Raw genomic sequence first — 22,272 nt, 5'->3', positions numbered from 1 at the left:
TGCAGATGAATTTGTTGCTTTAATACTGTTACTTATTTCTTTAACTGAGTTTAAAAAGTACTGATTTAATTCCTTGGGCTCAAGCAGGACTGTTTCTGTGCATTTTAGTGTATTCCCTTGTTTTATTATTTGCCATGCTGCCTTGATTTATTGGGAGCTCTTACTGTATAGTTTTCCACTGCTTGCTTTTTTGCCAGAAGTAGTTTAGCTTTGTAGAATTTTTTTGCATTTCGGATATGACTCACGAATGTTCACGCTCTGTTCTGCTGCTGGGGTAGAGGCTTGCTTATCTGGTACAGCATATGCATGTTTCCTCTGATTTCTTCTAGTTCTTCTGTAAACCAGTTCAGTCTTTTCTTTTTCATTTCACTTGGATATCAAATATTTTTACTGCTGAGCAAGAATATCATAAATCTGTGTACTTTTTAAAGAAGTTATTGAATGCAATTTCAGGTTCCCTTTTCCCAGATTGACAGTTATATATGAAGTTCCAATCTGCACTTCCTAATCTATCAATAAACATACTTATGTACTCTTCCTTTTGCCCTCGCACCATTACTACTTTAGATTCTTCAATTTTAACTGGTTGGCTCTTACAGAGTGTAAGGAGTAGTGGCTCATGATTTGCAAGTCCACTTCTTACAAGTCTGACTGTAAAATCTTCCCTATGGAAATTCACAACAATATTGCCTATGCAGGCATTCTTCATTTGGCACAGTTATTTGTACGATAGAGATCCAATTATCTTAGCATATTCAAGAATGTCCTAGTGACTTGCCTTTATGTGTTTGCCATTTCTATTTTGAAATCGCCACAGATAGCAATTCTTGTCTTGCTCTTTAATATCTTTTTGACTATTAATTCACATTTTTCAATAAACAAATTGACATCACCATGTGGCGACCTTTACTGTATAGCCTAACTTGACTCAAATGGCTCTGAGCACTATGGGACTTAACCTCTGAGGTCATCAGTCCCCTAGAACGTAGAACTACTTAAACCTAATTAACCTAAGGACATCACACACATCCATGCCCGAGGTAGAATTCGAACCTGCGACTGTAGCGGTCGCGCAGTTCCAGACTGTAGCGTCTAGAACCGCTCGGCCACTTCTTCCGGCTATAGACTAACTACCATTATATTTTCATTCAATAGTTTTACACAACTAAACTCCCCATCTAGTTCTGAGGAGTATGTAGATACATCAATTCTGAAAATTTCCAAAGTTTGGAAGGTAGGAGATGAGATACTGTCAGAAGTAAAGCTGTGAGGACGGGGCGTGAGGGTAACTCAGTGGTAGAACACTTGCTCACGAAAGGCAAAGGTCCCGATTTTGAGTCTCGGTCTGGCACACAGTTTTAATCTGCCAGGAAGTTTCATATCAGCGCACACTCCGCTGCAGAGTGAAAATCTCATTCTGGATATTTAATTGTTCTTGGGTTAACCAGAGCTCAGATACACGTATAATATCTACATGCTCAGTTTTAAATAAATGTTCTAATTCTAAAATCTTATTTCTAATACAACATATGTTAACTTGTAAAAAAGTAAGTAGTTTGTTTCTGTACTGCTCTGAGAGGAATTTGACTCTATATTTGAAATTGTAGGTTCAGTTAATGTCTGTAATCTTCATGCACTGTGATTGTCTGTTTTATGGTAGTCACATAGCTGTTCATCCACTTGTTGACTCACTTTGTTAACTGTGAAACCACCACTGATCCCACCAAAAATCCTGGTCCCTTGGTAGTGGTTTCTTTCTTTGGGTTGACTGCTGTGTTCTACCTGTTGGTATTTTCACTGCTTGAGCTTGAGTTGCTATTCTTCTTTCTGCAAATAGATCTGTCTTCTTATACAGTGTCTTCTTTGCTGCCATGTCATGTGCTGCTTCTTCTAACTTTTGCACTGATCTCTTGGGTACATTTATTTCTTGAGTGGTTGTGCTGTCCACAGATACAGTATTCACTTTTAAGAATTCTGTTGTTATTTGTGCAGGAGTTGTCAGTAACCATTCTCACTGATTCTTTATCTGAGACTGCAGTATCCTTCCATTTAAGTTCTATTGCTGTTTTTTACACTTCCCTGTTTGTTTCCACTGATGCATGAATCCTTGTGGCCTTTAGTTCTTTACCAGTTGAATTTAGGTGCTGCCCATGTGCTGTATATTTATTAATGAAACAAGTGTTCAAGTGTTGTGGAAGCCTTCACTATTTTTTTTAGTTTTCTGTTTGTGGATTGAATTTGTTGGTTTACACAAGACCATTCAGGCAGGTCATGCCTGTGTAGTATTCCAACTACAATCACATTTGTATTTTGTAATGCTGACAAGGGTTTTTGTAGTGAATGAATTGCCAAGTTGGCTTCATTCTTTGCTATGTCTTTGGCCCCTGCCCAAATAGCTGCAAAATCTTCATCTGTCAGTAATATTACACTAGTGGGGGCACCTCCTATCACCTTCCCTTCAATGTCATATTTATTTGAAGCTAAATTTAAAGTTTTTCTTGCTCAGTCTCTGCCGTGGCTATCAGAGGCAACAAATATTTTGGGTCTCCTACACACTGACTGACTTTCAAGAGCACTAGTTTGCATTTTCATTGCTGCACCCTTAGATTGCTCTCCTTTTAAAACTACATTCTGTGTTGTGGTATGCATGCTGTGTTGTGAATTGTGCTTTGTCGGACACCTCGAATCTGTAGTTTTTACGTATTTTTTTTCTTGGCTGATTCTCGCTTCTGTCAGTTTTCTGCACGCAATTATCGAGTTCGAATAAAACAAATTTCCTTGAGACAGAAAAACTTCTGTCCACAAATCAGCATTGATTTAGGAAGCACCACTTGTGCAAAATTTAGCTTTTTCTTGTGAAGCATGGATAAAAGGCACAGGCACATTCTGTATGCCTAGATTTCTGGAAAGCTTTGACACAGTACCTCATTGCAGGCTGTTGACGAAGGTGCGAGCAAATTAGAATAGGTTCTCAGATATGCAAATGGCTTGAAGACTTAGTAACAGAACACAGCATGTTGTCCTGGATAGTGAGCGTTCATCAGAGAAGAGGGTATTGTCAAGAGTGCACCAGGGTTACTGTGCCAGTACTTATCTTGTTATCTATTAAAGCAACCTGGTGGATAGAGGCCAGCAGTCTGAGACTGCTTGCCGATGATGCTGCAGTGTACATGAAAGTATAGGATGACTTAGAACTCCCAGTTAGGTAAGTAAGTTAGATAAAAATGCTTCGCGAATTCAAGTGTGAATCCCTGGAGGGAAGACTACATTCTTTTTACAAAAACACTATTGAGAAAATTTAGAGAACCAGCATTTGAGGCTGGCTGCAGAATGATTCTACTGCCACCAATGTACATTTCATGTAAAGACTGCGAAGAGAAGAAATTAGGGCTTGTACAGAGTCATTTTTCTCTCACTCCCTTTGTGTGTGGAACAGGAAGAAAAAATTACTAGCAGTAATACCAAGTACTATTGACTATGCACTATAAGTCAGCTTGTGAAATATGTACTGTATGTAGATGTCGATAACTACTATACTGCTGCAAGTTATCAGTAATTCATGTTTTGTAGATAACATAAAATAGAAACTTCTGGATGTGTAGTGTGCCAAGGTTCAGGGTAGCAGAAAGAACCATGTGTTACAGCCTAATGTTGAGAGAGAGAGACGGAGGGACGGAGGGACGGAGGGACGGAGGGACGGAATCCAAAATGCCTTATATGAGATATATTATGAAGGCAAAGAATTGGCGTTATGCCGCAGAGTGATAGGTAAACAGGAAAATAATTCAGCTGGCAAAGCAATCAGAGTTGTGCGCAGGGGTCAGGGATTTTCTCTGCCTCGTGATGACTGGGTGTTGTGTGATGTCCTTAGGTTAGTTAGGTTTAAGTAGTTCTAAGTTCTAGGGGACTGATGACCATAGATGTTAAGTCCCATAGTGCTCAGAGCCATTTAGTTGTGCGCAGACGAGTCTCTGTAATGTGAGGTGCCATCTGGCAGCAAGCAGTCATTTTGCTGTTCAGTAAAAGGAATATGTGGTAGTTGGAAAAAGGGTAGTTGCAAGTAGGAAACAAGAAGCTGCTGACAATCAACACCTTAGTGAACCGGTTACTAAACACACTATTCGAAAGAAGTTACTCCTGTCAGGTTGACAATAGGACATAGCCCATTGATGAATAGTTTCCTCCTCCAGTAAGGTAAACTTACATGGAGATATCCTCTCTGTTTCAACTAATAATAGGATAAGTGTTTCATGTGAAAATGTTAAGGCAGTACTCAGTATAAATGGTGGTCTTATGGTTCAATTATACAGACCAAAAGGTTGACTGACAGATGTAGCCGAAAACTGTAGAGATGACTTTGGCTTGCAAATGTCTATGTTCCCCAATCATACTGTCATCATTGAAGGATACTTCAATAATATAACAACCAATTGGGATAATCAAAGTTTTGTAAGTTTGGGACATAAAAAGATATAGTGCAAAACATTACAAAATACCTTTTGTTGAAACTACATAGACCAAATGGTTTGAAAGTTGAATCACATTTAGAAAAACAGCATGCAGAACACACAAACTCACAGCACATAATAGTTGAAAGAACACGAATATGTTAACATACATACAGATTCCCAGTTTCACAATACATCATTGAAAGAAGATAATAGTGTGTACTTTGAAGTTCACAAGAAAGATACCTGACATCACTGAGCTCCCCTTCAACTTCGAATGAGTTTCCAACTGCAGTCAGTCAGTTGCTTTTATCAGTCAATCAGTCAGTGACATTGTTCTCACTTGCAGTATATTCCAAACTTACACTGTTGGCTCCCCTTGCACAAAGAAAATCTTTACAGCAGTATGCTTGATTCTTTCGAGCCCACGTGTCTAATGCGTAACAGGTGACTGGGAACGGTAATTCCCAGCTCCGGGTTGACAGGTAGCATTCCACATACCACCTGGTACAGGCCAGGGAGGGGCAATTGCCTGAACTGCTACCTTCCCAAGTAGCTGGTTCGTCCATCTGTCAGGTTTTTAGGAGGTGTGAACAATCACCGAAGGCAGGTGCACTCCCCTTATGGGGGTGTGGGGTCACAATGAGCCAATCATCATCTTCACAGTCAACGTCTACCAAACGAAATGAGGCTAATGATCCAAAGACCCTTCGTGCTGCACCACGGTTCCTTGTGGTTTCATATTCTGAAGACAGTTTGACCTTTGCTACTGCAAATCCCTTCATTATTCAGGAGGTGTTGGTGCAATTGCTGGCCCTGTAAAATCCTGCTCTCGTTTACAAAATGGCACATTGCTTTTGGACACTACTTTCCAATTCTCAAGCACAACAACTACTTGCAGCTTTGCTCCTCCATGGATATCCTGTTCATGTCGAGACCCATTGAACACTGAATTCTTTCCATGGTGTTATTTACACTAGGGTGCTCAATGGTCTGACCCAGGCAGAAATCCGAATGTACCTTTCGGTCAGGGTGTCGTGGCAGTCCATCAGGTGATGAAAATGGTAGATGCGTCCTTAGTACCCACATGCACTCTTTTTCTCACTTTTGATTCAGCGGTGCTTCTGTCAAAGATCAAAGCAGGCTATGAAGTTATCACAGTCTGACTGTGCATTCTGAACCCTATGTGCTGCTATCAGTATCATTGTTACAACCACACTTGAATATCCTGTTGACTCCCGGCCAGATTTGTAACCTAGGGTAGGGATGCTCATGTCCTTCCAATCAACAAATGTTGGAGTCTTCCTCTGTTAGCCGGAAAGGTTCCAAGAAGTCAAAAGCAAACGAACGTCTCCTTCGCCGACTTGGAGATCTTCTTTCACGGTGTCGCCATGTGGCACACTTGCCAGCCGACCACTGTGTTGCAGGTGCACACCACCTACCATTTCTCTTGGCATCTTTGTGGATCTCATGGAAAAGGATCCTCCAGCCTTTGTGACCTGTAGCAGAATCTTTGAAAGCTGGCACTCGGCAGCAAGGTGACTACCCTTCATTTGTTCTCTGCTTCCCATTCCCCATTATGACTCTTCTCCAGTGGAAAATTTGCGCCATTAGATCCGACAAAGAGGCTGCTCTTGAAATTGCAGTGTCCTCTTATTTTCTGCCTCCAATAAACAAATTTGCGTCCTCGCGACTGCTTCGACCTCCAGCACAGCTTTGACCTTCCCCCAAGAACATCATTCCGTCTCATCGGGGAGTCGTGCTTCTCATCCAGGACGACATTCATACCCAAGCCATTGCACCGAACACACAGACTGCAAGTTAATGCAGTATGCATGATCCTTCCTCATTTCACCTTTTCTCTTTGCAGCATCTGCGTTCTCCCATCATTTGATGACACCAAGGCGGACTTCCTCCAGCTTATTGGTCAAATTCCTCACCCCTTTTTGCTGCTCAGAGGCTTTAATGTGCACCATCCCCTTCGGGACTCTTCCAGAATCTGTCCAAGAGGTTCTGTTTTGGCTTACCTCAATCAGCTCAACTGCATCTATCTTAACACTGGAGAACCCATGTTCCTTTCAAACTCCAAGTGCACCTACTCCCATTTGGACCTCTCATTTTGCACTGCCCAGCTTGCCTGTCATCTTGAGTGGTCCGTTCTGTCTGACAAGTACTTGAGCAACTATTTCCCTTGGCTATTTGTTTGCTGACCCACTACCCCACCTATACGTAAACCCAATTGGCAGCTTCCTAAGGCTGACTGGCAACCTTCAACAAAAAACATTTCCCCAGTTGTGATGACCAGGTAGAGTATCTCATGAATGTTTGCACTTCATTTTCAGCATGCCATGTCCCAGTCCCCTGGTCGACTGAGACATGCCACGATACAATTCGTCCTGAGGCGTGCAGTGTTTTTGAGTCATTCTACAATGGTGAAATGTATTCATTATAAACAGCTGCGTGCGCAGTACCATCGCATTCTTTGTGATAGCATAGAAGCCCGCTAGATTTCATTTACTTGTTCTTTTAACAGTTTTACTCCCTCTTCAGTTGCAGGGGGCAACCACCGTTGGCTCTCTGGCTCCATTCTGTGATTTCTGACCTACTATAGAAAACGATGTTGTTGTGGATCTTATTGCTATCTCCAGGGGAGGGGGGTGGGGGTGTCTGCTGTTGACTGCATTTTACTTTCTATCCATCGTAGCAGTATGGCAAAGGACATTCAGTCTTTGGTTTGGAACCTCCACTGTCTCTGCAGTGTCTTTTGTGGACCTTTCTCCAAGAGGTAGTCCTTGTTTGTAGTTCTCTTTCCTTCTGTCTATTGTGCGTAACTTGTAGTTGCTTTTAACTTCTTTTTCGTTTTAGTGTTGTAAGGTTATTACATGAGTGCTAATGACCTCAGTTGTTTTAGTGCCCTAAAGCAGAATGAAACAGTCTCTTTCATCAGCCATCAAATATGTCACGATGACATCTAAATGATGAATTTTCCAGTTTCATTCAACTGCTATTCCCATTAGTAGTCACATACTTTCCATTTTTACCACAGGACTGTAACATTTCCCAGAATTAGTTCCTGGGCTTTGCTCATTACCTGAAGCTACCACTCATATTCTAGCAGTTGTCCTATTTTAATAACATTTGCACATGAAAACCCATTTTGTTTGTATCTTCTGGTTTTGTTAGTTTGTGGTACAAATGTCCACATTTGCTCACAAAGTAGCAGCAGCAGCAGGAGACAGCACACATGAAAGATATGGAACTGCCCATCTTTCGGAGCCAGTGTGACTGCTCCTAGTAAAGAAAAGAAAGAAAGAGCGTTGAAGAAAAGGACTGACAGGGTTTAGGAAATAGTGATAGTTACAGAAAAGTTGCCCAGAACCCTGGTTCAGATGAGACTTACTGGATGGGATGAGAAAGAAAGGCTGACTGTTGGTGGTTACATGGGGTGAGATTTAAAATATGAGAATGTAAAGGTAGGGTAATAAGCAAAAAATTAATGAGTACTGAGATTACTACATTGCTTATTATGTATTGCCCACCATTAAGTTCTCAAATCTCGTACAGCGCAGGCACCAACAATAAGTCTTTTCCCTCATCCCATCTAGTAAGTCTAAGTAAGGGTTCTGGATGACTTCTCCATAACTCTCACCACCTTTTTAACTTTGACATTCCTTTTCCTTTTCCTTCATCCCTCTTCGTTTCCCTTTGAGCCTCCTGCCAGTGGGAGCTACTGGTATCAAAAGCTTGCGCATTTCTGTATTTTTTGTGTGTTCTCTACTGCTGCTTCTTGGTGAGAATATTTTTATCTACTCATACTCCATTTTATGTAAACATTGATTATTTTTGTTGATATAAGTATCCAAGTTTTGTTTTGTATTGTGTTTCCCAGTACTTCTGATTGCTTCTTGCCATTTGGTTTTATTGCCAGCTGGCACAGCTTCCTGTGCATCTGTGGATCTTTTTCTCTCTGTGTACTCTCCTTCTCAACTACACACACATTCTTCTTTTATTTGTCTTGTAGTCAGTAGCCATTTCGGTGAGTTGACTTGTTGCTCAGAATGTGTTCTGTAGTTTTTGTTTATTGCAGGCATTTGTACTTCAGAGTTATTATCTGTTGTGAAGTAATCACTTTCAGCACTCTCACCCTGTCCTCCATTCTCATTTTGTGTGTCAAAGTGTTTGGAAGTCATGAATGTATCCCAATCTTCACTTTGCTAGTTGTCTGGTGCTTCTCTCGTTTCCATAATTTCTATATTCTTTAATGCTCAATCATTTGTGGTGTTTGTGATCTTCAGATCAACATCTTTTGTAGCACTTCTTTCAGTTTTGCTTGAAAGATATTTTCATCATACACATTATCTCTGGCAATTGTTAATCAGCAGAATTTAACAATTTCTGAATACCCAATCATTACATGAGGTTGTCCTTTTGGTTCCAATTTGTTATGCTGGTTTTTCATTTTTGCCCCTGCACAACATGTGAATAACCACACATGATCAGTGTTTGGTTCTTGTCCGTGCCATTGTTTACAGGGACTTTCTCCATCATTTGCTATTGTTGGACATAGTGTTCACAAGTAATTTGCTGCTGCTATTGCTTCATCCCAGAAATTTTGTGACATTCCATGCTCCAAAAGCATACAGCACACAGTACTTGGAAGCGTTTGGTTGAACTGTTATATATATTGCATTCCCCCGTTACTCATATACTCACCTGTTTCGTCCAGATGATCCACTCACTGTAGTGGAGACATATCAATTCCTAGGACTGGTTTTCGACACTCGATTGACTTGGCTCCCTCATCTTTGTCAGCTTAAGCAGAAGTGCTGGCAGCACTTCAATGACCTCCGTTGTCTCAGCAACACCAATTGGGGTGCAGATTGCTGTACGCTGCTGCAGCTCTACAGAGCCCTTGTCCAATCCTGAATTGACTATGGGAGTGTGGTTTATGGTTCGGCAGCGCCTTCAGCATTGCATTTGCTTGACCCTGTGGACCACTGTGGGGTTCGATTAGCGACAGGAGCTTTTAGGACGAGTCCGGCGACCAGGGTACTGGTGGGGGCTGGTGTCCCTCCACTGCAGATCAGACATGCACAACTGCTCGCCAGTTACGCAGCACTCATTCATAGTTCCCCTGCACATCCGAATTACCGTGTCCTTTTCCCGCCTGCGGCAGTCCATCTCCCGCATCGGTGGCCCAGATCGGGGCTAATGATTGTGGTTCAAATGCGGTCCCTTCTCTCCGAACTGGAGTCCTTCCCTTTACCACCTCTACTTGCGGTCCATTCACGTACGCCTCCATGGTGTACGCCTCGGCCGCAGCTTCGTCTAGACCTTTTGCATGGTCTTAAGGACTCCGTTAACCCTGTCGCTCTTCACTGTCAGTTCCTCTCGATTCTTGACACGTTCTGGGGCTTTCGCTGGGCCATACTGTTGCCACAAAATGGCCCAAAGTGAGCTGATGGATGTGAGTGCGACTCTCCTGCTTTTAAATCGCACAAATAATAAATTTGTTAGAAAGAACAAGAAGAGGAATTGGGCTTTCTGGATGCATCCATTCTTAGTCAGAGTGAATCATGTAATTCAGCTTGTCAATTGATGCTGGATACATGTCTGTCCCAGAATTTTAGTAAAATGTTAAAAAAAGATTTCAAATATCTTGTCTGAGCAATTAATATAAAAATTGCAAACCTTAATAACAAGAGTAAAACGACATAGATTTTTGCTCAGACATGTGAGTGCAATGATGTTAGTGAGAGAAGTAGGAAATGGAGGTGAGAATTAGAGAGAAGCATTTACTGACAAGAACAGAGAGAGGTACTGCCCGGCAATTTGAAATACTGTCCACTCTTGGTAGGCAACATAGCAACCTGACTGCAATATGTCCACAGCTACCTGAAACATCAGCAGTATTGCCCATCCATATTGCAAAATTGCCTTCTATTTGCAGTCACATTGCAGCAATGTTGAGAGTAACATTATTTTGGCCAAATATTTCCATAAAATATGGCCCATAATTGTACATTTAGCTTTATCAAAGTGGATGTGGCCTAGCCATTCATGCCATAAATTCATTTCCTGACCAGTGATAAGATTTGCAACAGGGCCATGTTCATGCATTGAAATGCTGGAGTTGTCTTCACTAATGTAGTACAAATTGCCTTTGTTTGGACCTTCCACAATTATTTACCCACTTTATTTTATGCTACTAGTGCAGCTATTTTGTTAAAGCTTAATTGCCTGAGGGACTTTTATCCAATTACACAATGCCTGGAATGTAAAACTTCTTACAATGCCAAAACCAGTACTTTGTATATATCCACCACCAGCTGCGTTTACTGACCTCACCATTGATGAAAGTGACAAATTTTTCACGTTGTTAACTCCAGTGGTCTGTTGCTCCACTGTCAGAGATCCACACATTGCCTCTTTTGTTTTCCCATAATGTTGTGTACGTTGCCTGTGAATATGTAACAGTGTCCAACATGATCACATTTAATTCGTTTGTAGGAGGATATTTTGTCATTGTGTTTTGCTGTCAGTAATGAACATTCACTAGCAGTTATTGTTACAGTGTTTGAAGCTCTTTTGTCTGCCTACTTATTATGGTTTGTTAGCTAACTGTTTGAAATGTGATTACCAAATGGTAGCCAATATTTTCCAGTATGTCTGTGCCCTTGACAATGAAAACATTGTGGACCATGGTCATATGTTTTTTTTTTTTTTTTGTACTTGCTATGACTATTGTCACACTGACTGTTTCCATATCCTTGTCCTCTTTCAACACTCACCCTGCTGTGTTTGGCCTCTTCTAGCCATTGAAACTTTTAATGCGCTGTAAGTCATTCTTCTTCTAAAAGACTGTGTTTGAATTTCCTGAGAGAGAGAGAGAGAGAGAGAGAGAGAGAGAGAGAGAGAGAGATGGGTCTCATCATAACACAATCCATCTGTGATCCTCCCTGCTCCCACCTAACCACTCCCTAGTCACATTCCATGAGTTCCTTACCTTCAACTCGGCCTCAGTATCTTTCCTCAGGTCCATTCTTTAGAACACCAACCATTCAGCAGAATAAAGGAGAGCCATACACAACCTCAAAACAAATCCTGACAGTCATCCCACATGCAGACAAAGGTTCCACCACTGTCGTGGATTGCATTGAATATCTTGCAGAAGGCCTCTGACAATTATCTGACTCTTCTACCTATCCTCTGTCAGAGTGATCCCATCCCAGAAGTCCAATGTAACTTCCAGTCCCTACTTAAAGCCTTAGACCCTTCCCAGAACCTTTCCCCTGAATCCATTTCTGTTGTCACCTCTATGACACACAACGCACATCACACCCACCCTCTACATGCACCCCAAAATCCACAAACCGAACAGTCCTGGATGCCCCAATTTATCTGGTTATTGTGCCCCCACTGAAAGCATATCGGCCCTCAGTGACCAACACCAGCAACCAATTGCCCTTATTTGGCCTCCCATGTCAAAGATATCTATCAGTTCCTTCACTGACTCACCATCATTTCCATCTCTTTACCTCGTGTATCCCTACTCACCACTGTTGACGCCGCTTCCCTGTACACCGACATCCCTCGCCCATGATCTTACTGCTATTGAACACTACTTTTTCCAACGTCCTTCAGACTCCAAACCCACTGCCTTTTACCTCCTTCACCTTACTACTTAATTCACAACTACTTCCCCTCTGAAGGGAAAGTATACAAACAAATCCATGGCATAGCTATGTTCACCCACATGGGACCTTCATTTGTCAACCTGTTTATGATCCATCTAGAGGAGACCTTCCTAGAGTCACAAAATACCAAACCCCTAGTCTGGTTCAGATTCATTGACGATAACTTCATGATCTAGACTCAGGTCCAAGACACCCTACACTAATTCCTTCACAACCTCCACACCTTCTCTCCCATCTGTTTTACTGGATCCTCCTCAATCCAGTGTGGCACCTTCCTGGATGTTGGCTACCTCCCTCCTCTGACAGTTCCATCCACACCTCTGTGCACATTACACACGCCAACCATCAACAGTACCTGCATTTCGACAGATGTCATCCCTTCCATGCCAAAAAAATACCTTCCATACAGCCTGGCCACCTGGGGATGGCATAACTGCAGTGATAAGGATTCTCTTGTCCAGTATGCTGAGGGTCTCACCAAGGCCATCACAGACAGGCATTATCCCCCAGACCTAGTCCACAAACAGCTATTTCCCTCACATCCCCAAACCTCCAACGACCTCTAAGAATCAGCTACAAAGGAGTGCCTCCTTGGTCACCCAATACCTCCCCAGACTAGAACAACTGAACCATCCTTTGTCAGGGCACTGATTACCCATCATTATGCCCTGAAATGAGGGATATCCTACCCAAGATCTTTCCCACCCTCTCCTAAAGTGGTGTTCCATCACCCAGCCAACCTCCACATCATCCTACTCCACCCATATGCCACTCCCAATGCCAATCCCTTTACACAGGGATCATATCCCTGTGGAAGACCCAGGTGCAAGACCTGCCGAATTCACACACCCAGCACTTCCTATTCCAGTCCTATCACAGGCTTATCCTATCCCATCAACGGCCGGCCAACTGCGAAAGCAGCCTTGTCATATACTAGCTCTGTTGCAATCATTGCACAGCTTTTTATATTGGTGTGTCCTTCAGCAAGTTGTCCACCAGGGTGGACAGTCACCACCAAACTGACGAAGAGTAAAGCAGGCCACACTGTGGCACAACATGCAGCTGAACATAACGTAGTTGATTTTAACAGCTGCTTCACAACCTGTGCCATTTGGATCTTCCCCTCTACCACCGGCTTTTTTGGACTATGCGGACAGAAGTTACCTGTACAACGTGTTCTCTGCTCCCTGAATAATCCTGGCCTCAACCTATGGTGTGTGTGTGTGTGTGTGTGTGTGTGTGTGTGTGTGTGTGTGTGTGTGTGTGTGTGTGTGTCCGTCTGTGTCCGTCCTCTTCTGGAGAAGGCTCTGGCTGGTAGCCAAATGTGTAACTGTCTTTTTGTTGCGCCTCTCTACAACTCAACATGTCATCTTTACGGTGAGTAGCAACCCATCTTTTCCTTACAATTACAAGTCTGGTATATTTAAAATTGTGCTTGTCTAATGATGTGAAAATATGGTTGTCTCAAGACTGTATAATTTATTACATTACAATTACTCTTTGGGTTTATAGAGACTTACGGTTTGACATGTTCGAATTTGCATGTTGTATAAGTAAGAGGCTGAACATCGTTGCAGCAGATGGAGCATCCAAGTCAGCTGCTAAGTTACACTCCTACAGTCCTAAAGTTGAAATGCAGAGGTTGTCAATATAGCTTGGATTGCTGATGAGAAATAGCTGAAATAGCTAAATGTTAGCAAAGCTCCAGGAGTCAGCAGAGTCTAGGTCAGATTATCTATAGAAATGATCGATTTAGTGCTAGTTTCAGTCGAAGCATAAAGTAGACCCCTCAAACCAAAAACTGCAGACAGAGGTCGGAAGAAAGCAAGATGAACTGTTGCTGAAGTAATCTACAAAACCATCAACCAGTATCATTGACATCCCTCTATTGTAGAAGCATAGAATGTGTTATGACCTCAAATATAATGATATATTTTGAACAGAGTGGCTTTCTCTGTGCCATTCAGTGGTCATACCAAACCTAACTCCTTTTTCATTCTCACGAGGTGTCTTGAAAGCCGTGGAAGGAGACTGCCAGATGGATGCAGTATTTCTTTACTTCCAAAAGGTAAAGTGTTACATCAACATTCATGATCAAAACTAGAATCATAACAGTAAAACTGTCATCAATGCAAAACTTCATTTTAAACACCACAGTTCTTTATTAGACACGGTCCTATTGGAAGTAGTATATTGTTGCCTACCTCAGAACTTTGAACTGACTTATCCAGCCAGAGGTGAAAGAAGTGGTGAGTGACATGTGAAAGTTCTACGACTGTTCAGGAACTGAACTCTTCAGGCCTTTGAATCCAAAGTCTCGCACTTCACCATGGAGCCACACCTACAGGTATCAAACAAAATTTGTGACTGGTTTGAGGATTTTGTGGTAATTCGAACACAGTATGTTATGTTAGATGGACTTACTGGAAGAAGTAGTAGTGTGAGGTGTGTCAAAGGGAAGTGTGTTAGGGCTAGTGTGTGTTTATAACCTGCCAAACAATATTAATAGTAACCTAGAGTTTTTCATATGATGGAGCAACCTATAATAAAGTACTATACAAAGAAGCTGCACAAATATTCAGTTAGGGCTTGATAAGATTACAAACTGGTACAGAGACTGGCTACTTTCTTTAAATGTCCAGAAACCCAAATATGCCCTTCACCAAATGCAGAAACTTGACTCCTGTAACTACAATATCAGTGAGTTACAGTCTATCAGACAACTTGTAAATAGTCTATCAGACAACTTGTAAATTTATCTGGGTTTCAAAATTTGTGGAAATATGAAATGGAATCTTCATCTTAGTCCAATAGTAAGTAAAGTAGGCAGCAGACTTCTACACGCAGTAGGTCACTATGCAGATAACAGGTCTGTGTGGCATTGACTAGGCTGTTTTTTTAGGTTAGAGTGTCTTGGGGAAAACATAAAAAGGGTGCAGGTCGAACAGGGAGAATGTAGATACATGAACCATAGGTACAACAGTTGTAAATTGTTGTAGATGTATTGAGAAAGTATCAGAGCTCCAAGTACTAGTAGAAAGCTCTGATCCTCAAATTGTTATAGGCACTGAAATCTGGCTAGAGCCGGAGATAAGTTCAGCCGAAATTTTTGTGAACAATTTTACAGTGTTCCGAAAGGATAGGCTGTACACCGTTGGCAGTGGCGTGTTTGTTGCTGTTACAAGTAAGTTTATCATGTACTGAAATTGAAGTAGATTTTTCATTGATTTAGTATGGACAGAGGTCATTCGTGGCAACCAGAATAAATAATAATTGGATCCTTTTACTGACCTTCCATTTCAGATGATACAACTGCTGACAGGTTCAAAAATAACTTGAGTTTGATTTCAGACATGGACACGAGTCATATGATTATAGTTGGTGGTGACTTTGTTACCCTTGATTTGTTGGCGTAAATACATATTTAAATATAGTCGTACCTATAAAACATCATCCAAAATTATGCTAAACGCATTCTCTGATAATTATTTCGAGCAGTTAGTTCATGAGCCCACGCGACTTCCATGCAAGATGCTTATAATATTTTCCACAATGGAACTTTGTTGTGAAACCTGGCAGAAAATCCAGGGAGATTCTGATCATACATAAAGTATCCTAGCAGAAAGATACAAATAGTGCCTCCTCTGTGTGATAGCAGTAGAAACATGGAGGCAAAAACAAAGAAGGTAGTGGCTCTGCAGACTTGTGCTGTATGATGTTTTGAAGCTAGAGTGGGCAGGGCCTGCCAGTATTTTAAATGGACCAAAGCATATGCAGACTACTGTTTATGAGTGCTTCTTGTTCGTTATTTCTGTCGTGTGCATGCAACAACTGTTTTAAACGCTAAAAGTTACAGAACTTACATGAATAACAAAGTGTCAGGAAAGCAATTTCGAACGTTTTCTGTTCTTACTTGCATATTTGCTCCAGTAATATGACACAGTCAATGACATCATGGGAAAATGGCACCGTGGTTAACTATGGGGATGTGAAAGCAGTGAACCTTATGTTTTGGGCTTGTTACGATGCAAACATTGGCTTCTAGTTTGTGACATAATGCCACCACTCTTCTCTTTTTACCTCAGTGAATGGCAGTACTATCAACGACAGTGCTGCAAAAGCAGAGTTACTAAAAACAGCCTTCTGAAATTGCTTCACCAAAGATGACGAAGTAAATATTCCAGAATTTGATCAAGAACAGCTGCCAATATGAGTACTTAATAGTAGAGATCCTCAGAGTAGCGAAGCAACTCAAATCACTTAATAAAAGTAAGTTTTCGAGTCCAGACTGTATACCAATTAGGTTCCTTTCAGAGTATGCTGATGCAGTAGCTGCATACTTGACAATCATATACAACCGCTCGCTTGATAAAAGATCTGTATCCAAAGACTGGAAAGTTGTACAGGTCACACCAATATTCAAGAAAGGCAATAGGAGTAATCCACTAAATTACAGACCCATATCATTAAAGTCGATATGCAGCAGGATTTTGACCATATGTTGTGTTTGAGCATTATGAATTACCTCGAAGACCCCCCCCCCCCTGCGGGTCCGGGGGTTAGAATAGGTCCGAGATATTCCTGCCTGTCGTAAGAGGCGACCAAAAGGAATCTATTTCGCCCCTTTATGTGATGGTCCCCTGTAGGGTTTGACCTCCATTTTTCAAAATTTTCCCGAAGAGCGAGCCAATTGGGAAGGACGCCTTACATGGTGCATCGTGTCCATCTTGCATTGAGATCTTTAGCCCACTTTCTCATCGTCGCATTTCAGTCCTGCCCATTCTCTGTCTCTTGGGCGAGGATACCTTCCTGGGTGTGTTTTCCACCATGCACTATGCAGTGTCGTGTTTTGCGCCTTCGATGACCACAGACTTCGTTGCACCTCATATCCAGCACGGTAGCCAACCCATTGTGGTGGGGCCGCCATGCATCCTGTTTGTTGTAGCCCCCTGACCTCACAGGGATTGCTCTGCTGATGCCTGAGCCATTAACTCCCCACGTATGCCCATTCCCCTGAGACGTCGGGACTCCCAGCAATGGCCATCTCTTGCTGGTGGTGAAACACCATCAGTCTCTAAGCATTCACGAGCTCAATTCAACACACAGAAGTAAGACTCCAAATCGTGCCCCTCCCTGGTCATACCATGGGAGGAACGTATGGTAAAGAATGGCAGCGGATCTTACTCGCGCCGGTACCTTGTATGTTCGAGAGCTGATGGGAATCTTTCATGACAATGAAGCCTCAGTTTTTTGTTGAGCATCTAGAGGACAAGTTTGGGGAGATGGAGGACTTGTCCATAATGAGATCTGTGTCAGCCTTGATCAGAACAGCATCCTCTGCCCAGTCATTGACGTTACTCGCTTGTGACAAGCTGGGGGGATGTTTCTGTAACCATCTCACCCCATAAGACCTCAAATATCGTCCAGGGTATCATATTTCACAGGGACCTTCTTTTGCAGTCTGACGATGAGCTGTGTGGCGATTTAGAGCGGCGAGGTGTACATCTCGACTGGCGTGTCGACTGGGGTCCGAGGGGTAATCAGGTTGCCACCGGTGCCTTCATCTTGGCCTTCGAGGGTAATACATTATCCGAGAAGGTCAAGGTGATGGTCTACTGCTGTGATGTAAAGCTCTATATCTCTCCCCTGATGCGGTGCTTTAAGTGCTGGAAGTTCGGCTATATGTCTTCCCGCTGTACTTCCAGCGTCAGATGCTGAGATTGCAGACGCCCATCACATCCCAATACTCTATGTGCCCCACCTCCCATCTGTGTCAACTGTGGAGAGCACCATTTGCCTTGCTTGGGAGACTGCAGGATTCTCCAGAAAGAAAGGAAAATCATGGAGCATGAGACCCTGGACCGACTGACCTACACTGAGGCTAAGAGGAAATGTGAACACCTGCATCCTGTACATATGACATCGTTTTACGCTGCGGCTACAACAGTTCTGACACCATTAGCTCCGCCAACCCCAGTCACCTCTCAGAGATGGAAGACTACACCTGCCCCCATGATGGTTGGGGGCATTTTCCTCCCTGTTGCTGCTGCACCACCTACTTTGAGAGCAACACCCCCCCCCCCCCCAAACCATCAGGGACATCTGTCCCCACTTCTAAGGTGGAGAAGCGTAAATCTTCGGCTTCTTTTGCTAGGAAGGGGTCCCTTGGGTCACTCCCTTCCCAGGTTTCTGCGAGTGGGAAAGACGAAATCCGCCATTGGCTGAAGAACTCAAAAGCAGCTCATCATAGGTATTCATGCTCATCCTCAGTCCTGGAGACTGAGCCAGTGAAGTCCTCCCAGCCAGGGAAACACAAGGAACAGCAAGAGAAACCCAAAACGAAGACCCTTAAGATCAAGGAGGTTGCAGTGGCACCCACTCCACCGCTACGTACAAGCTCTGTGTCTGAGGATGCGGTGGATATTCTGGCGTCCACTGAGGACCTAGATCTCGCCGGACCCTCAGACACAATGGATGTAGACTGCTCAGGCAATAAGTCGGTGGCAGCAGGTGACCCTGAGGCGTAAACTGCCTCATTGAATGTTCCATGCCTTCCCAGTAACACGATGACGTCATCCTCCGGTGGAATTGCGGCGGTTTTCTCCACCGCCTGGCTGAGTTGCGACAACTGTTAAGCTTTACACCTGCTTTTTGCATTGCCCTCCAGAAAACCTGGTTCCTGGAAATGCGGACCACTGCCCTCTGCAGCTATAAGGGATATTACAAGAACCGTAGCGACCATAATAGTGTCAGGTGGAATCTGCATTTATGTCCTAAACTCGGACTGTAGTGAAACTGTGCGCCTTCAAACCCCACTTGAAGCTGTGGCTGTCAGAATAAGGATGACATAGGAAATAACTGTCTGCAATATATATCTTCCTCCAGATGCTGAAGTACCCCTGAATGTATTAGCTGCACTGATGATCAGCTCCCTAAACCTTTCCTACTTTTGGGAGATTTTAACGCCCTTAACCCCTTGTGTGGTGGCACCGTGCTTACTGGCGAAGGCAGAGATGTCAAAGCTTTACTGTCTCAGTTCGACCTCTGCTTCTTAAATACTGGGGCTGCCACACATTTCAGTGTGGCTTGTGGTATTTACTCAGCCATTGATTTATCCATTTCTAACCCAGGAATTCTCCCGTCTATCCACTGGAGAGAACATGAAGACCTGTGTGGTAGTGACCACTTCTCCATCTTCCGGTCGCTGTCCCGGTGTCAGGCCAACGGACACCTGCCCAAATTTACTTTAAACAAGGCGGACTGGGAAACTTTTACCTCTGCTGTCATTGTTGAACCCCCTCACATGGTAACACTGATGTGATGGTTGCGCAGGTGACTACAACAATGAATTCTGCAGCAGAAAATGCGATCCTTCACTCTTTAGGGTTCCCCTGGTGTAAGGCAGTCCCTTGGTGGTTGCCAGAAGTTGCTGAAGCAATTAAGGAGCGTCGCCAACGTGTCAAACGACGGAAGCAGAAGTGTTGGGAGAGATACGTCTTGACCATTGGGTGTCATATTTCCTTTCCAAGTCTGGGCAAAGATCAAACGTTTTTGAGGTACCAGACACCAACAGGTGTTCCCGGTGTTACCATATATGGCGTGCTATCTACTGTCGCAAAGACGACTGTCGAACACTTTGCTCGCACCTCTGCGTCGGAGAATTACCCCCCAGCTTTTCGCACTCTCAAACGGCCACTGGAAGCGAAATTCCTCTCATTCACTATACGCCACAGGGAAGCCTATAACACCCCATTTACAGAGTGGTAGCTCCTCAGTGCCCTTGCACATTTCCCTGGCATAAAGCCTGGGCCTGATCGGATCCAGGGCCCGATCATTGAACATCTCTAATCTGACTACAAGTGACACATCCTCATCTTCAATCGAACCTGGTGTGATGGCATCTTTCCATCACAATGGCGGAAGAGCACCATCATTCTGGTGCTCAAACCTGGTAAGAACCCACTTGATGTGGATAGCTATCGGCCCATCAGGTGCTGTTTCTATGGTGGACGTTTTAATGTGTTGCGGAGTGGCTGGCTTTTCCTTTTTATTCCCGTGGTAAGCCAGCCACTGTAATCTGCTTTCTTGTTTTACTCTCTTCTGTTTCTAGCATCTCTCTGTTGTTTTCTTGTCCTCTTCTGTTCCTTGTGGTGTTCGTTGCCTTTCCTTCATTCTTGTAATTTTTCCTTTGTTTCTGTTTTGTATTATATGTCTCTTCTGTCTTATTCTCACACTTGTGGCATTGTTTTATTAGGAACAAGGGACCGATGACCTCGTAGTTTGGTCCCTTCCCCCCTCTTTTAAACCAACCAACCAACCAACTTACCAAAAAGAGAACGGACTGTTGATAGTCATCTATGCACACACAAACTGTTGAGTGCTATTGGGGAGGGATTTCAAATTGATTCTGTATTTCTAGATTTCCAGAAGGCTTTTGACACTATACCACACGAGCAACGTGTAGTGAAATTGCATGCTTACGGAATATTGTCTCTGTTACGTGACTTGATTCATGATTTCCTGTTGAAGATGTCACAGTTCATAGTAATTGATGGAAAGTCTTAGAGTAAAACAAGTGATATCTAGCATTCCCCAAGGTAGTGTTATAGGGCCTCTGCTGTTCCCTATCTGTACAAACAATTTGAAGGCATCTGTCTTTTCATCAGAAGGTCAAAACAAATTGCAAAACAGATTTAGAAAATACATCTGTGTGGTGTGAAAATCGGCAGTTGATGCTAAATAATTAAAATTGAGGGATCATCCACATTATTTCCAAAAGGAGTACATTAAACTTTGGTTACAAGATAAATCAGTCAGATCTAAATGCCATAAAGTCAACTAAATACCTAAGAATTACAATTATGAACAATTTAAATTGGAAAGAACACACAGAAAATGTTTGGAAGGCAAACCAAAGACTGCGTTTTATTGACAGGACACTTAGAAAATGTAACAGATCTACTGAAGAGACTGCATACGCTATGCTTGTCCATCCTCTTTTGGAGTACTGCTGTGCGGTGTGAGATCCTTACCAGATAGGATTGATGGTGTACATCAAGAAAGACCAAAGAAGAGCAGCATGTTTTGTACAGAAATAGAGGAGAGTGTGTCACCGACATGACACAGAATTTGGGGTGGACATCATTAAAACAAGGGCGTATTTCATTGCAGCAGAATCTTCTCGTGACACTTCAGTTACCAACTTTCTCCTCCGCATGTGAAAATATTTTGTTGATGCTGACCCACTTGTGGAGAAGTGATCATCATAATAAAATTAGGGAAAGGGAAATCGGAGTTAACACAGAAAGATGCAGGTGTTCACTTCTTCCACACACTGTTCGAGATTGGAATAACAGAGAATAATTGTGAAGATGGTTCATTGTAGTAAGTGTAGATGAAGATAGATAGGGTACTGGGATAATGCGACCAAATCATACTACAGAGAAGAATAAATAAAAAACATTAAAAATGTACCTCAAATTTGTGGAACCTATTCCAGACAAGACTAAGGGGGGATATTGTATAAATGGTCATTAGCTTGTTTGACTCACTGTAAAACATCGAGGAGGTAATGGAAAACCTGAACTGATAGTTGCTTGAAGGAGGAAGCCAACTATTCTGTAAAACCTTACCTAAATATTTACAAAAACCAGTGTTAAATGAATAAATTAAGAGTATACTACAGCTTGCTCATAATTTTACACCCATAGTGTTGGAGATGATGAGGTTAGATCAGTTAGAGCATTCACAGCAGTTAAACAGCATTCTTCCTGCACTCTTTACGTGATTGGATACCCTAATATTTAGCACTATTGGAAGTACCCGCTGCCGTACACTTCAGTGGTTTGCTCAGTATGTATGTAGATGGAGATAGAGACAAGGTTAAGGAGGATGGGTTCATCCTGTACTTTTGCATAGAAAGGTAACCTGCCTCACCACCATTTTAAAATGGGGACTGTGGATTGCAGTAATATTGCCTGAGGATGAAGGTTTTATTGTCGAATTTACTAAACTTGTATTCATGTATGGTATGAAGTTATGCTCATGAGATGACATGCATGTATATAGTATTGTCCTTTCTATTATTTAATCTAAGTTCAGTTTATTGAACATGTAGTACTTTGCTG

At 42.6% G+C, this 22,272-nt stretch overlaps 2 protein-coding genes across 3 annotated transcripts in view; one reads left to right on the top strand and one right to left on the bottom strand.

The window, feature by feature from the left end:
* LOC126210406 (speckle-type POZ protein-like) overlaps positions 1 to 22,272 on the bottom strand; it is a 517,155-nt gene that overhangs the window by 425,952 nt on the left and 68,931 nt on the right. The gene's annotated exons all lie outside the window — the stretch shown is intronic.
* Positions 1 to 22,272, top strand: part of LOC126210403 (protein abnormal spindle-like) — a 232,247-nt gene that overhangs the window by 206,826 nt on the left and 3,149 nt on the right. The gene's annotated exons all lie outside the window — the stretch shown is intronic.

Source organism: Schistocerca nitens, chromosome 10, assembly GCF_023898315.1.
Source record: "Schistocerca nitens isolate TAMUIC-IGC-003100 chromosome 10, iqSchNite1.1, whole genome shotgun sequence".
Classification (NCBI taxonomy): Eukaryota; Metazoa; Arthropoda; class Insecta; order Orthoptera; family Acrididae; genus Schistocerca; species Schistocerca nitens.
The sequence above is the reverse complement of the archived record's forward strand: the minus strand, read 5'-3'. Positions and strand labels throughout refer to the sequence as shown.